The sequence below is a fragment of the Macrotis lagotis genome, chromosome X (assembly GCF_037893015.1).
Source record: "Macrotis lagotis isolate mMagLag1 chromosome X, bilby.v1.9.chrom.fasta, whole genome shotgun sequence".
Lineage (NCBI taxonomy): Eukaryota > Metazoa > Chordata > Mammalia > Peramelemorphia > Peramelidae > Macrotis > Macrotis lagotis.
In genome coordinates, this window is record NC_133666.1 from 349303057 (window position 1) to 349304145 (window position 1089).

At 37.8% G+C, this 1089-nt stretch overlaps 1 pseudogene; it reads right to left on the reverse strand.

Annotated features, from left to right (window-relative positions):
• Positions 1–222: 222 nt before the first annotated feature.
• On the reverse strand, positions 223–639 carry LOC141500039 (large ribosomal subunit protein uL29-like; annotated as a pseudogene).
• Between the last annotated feature and the right edge of the window lie 450 nt (positions 640–1089).

Consider the following 1089-nt stretch of genomic DNA (forward strand, 5'->3'; position numbering starts at 1 on the left):
TGCTCATTCCATTAGTGCAACAATCAGGAACAATTCCTTGTTTTTCTTCCTTAGGAACATGATTTCTTTCTCATCACATTCAACTTAGATCAATGTATACCATGGAAACACTGTAAAGATGAGAAGACTGACTACTTCTGTGGGGGGGGGGGTGGAGGAAGTAAGCAAGATTAGGGGGAAAATTGTAAAAAATTCAAAATTAAAAAAGACATCAAGTAATCATTTTTATAACAATTTTAAGTTTTTATTTATTAGCACCTGAACAAATTATGCCTTAACAGCAAATTTTCGAAGAGGGTACAGGCGTTCTTTCCTCTGCTGTTTTTTAGTCTTCAGGCTTTCCTCATGTTTATTAAGCCTGCAGTGCATGGCACGGGTCTTCTTGGGCCGAAGGTACAGGGGCTTGTATTTCTTGCCCTTATAGAATTTCCTGAGGTTCTCTTTCTGTGTCTGGTTGATGACAGTCAGGACCCAGGCAATAGATTTTTGGATGACTCGGATCTTAGATAGTTTGGATGCAGCTCCTCCTGTGACCTTGGCCACTCTCAACTGGGAAAGTTCCACCTTTAAATCATCTAATTGTTTAAGTAGCTATTCTTTCTTCTTCCCACGAAGATCCATGGCCTTGATTTTTGCCATGATCCTGGATGCGAGACTCCACCACTGGCTCCGAGGAGAAAGAGGTCAAGTAATCATTTTTAAAAGTGTTTAAATGATCCTGCTAAATAATGGTTGGAAGGCTCAGCAGCATCTGGGGATGAGGTGGAGCTTACATTAACATCTAGAAAACAATCAAGCTAGAAAACTCTCTAACCTGATCCAAGGAAACACAGCTCTCTGCTCAAAAAATCTGGCTGATAAAATGGGGTTGATGACCAGTCTTAATGGACTTTCTCATTCCATCAGTACAACAATCAGGCACAATTTTGGGGTATCTGTGATGAAGAATACCATCTGTATCCAGAGAAAGAATTGTGGAGTTTGAAGAAAAAAACCAAGTATTATTACCTTTAAATTAAAAATTTAAAAAAATATATCTTATTATGTAATTTTTCCATTTCTTTTATTTCATTTTTTTTCCTTAAGGAT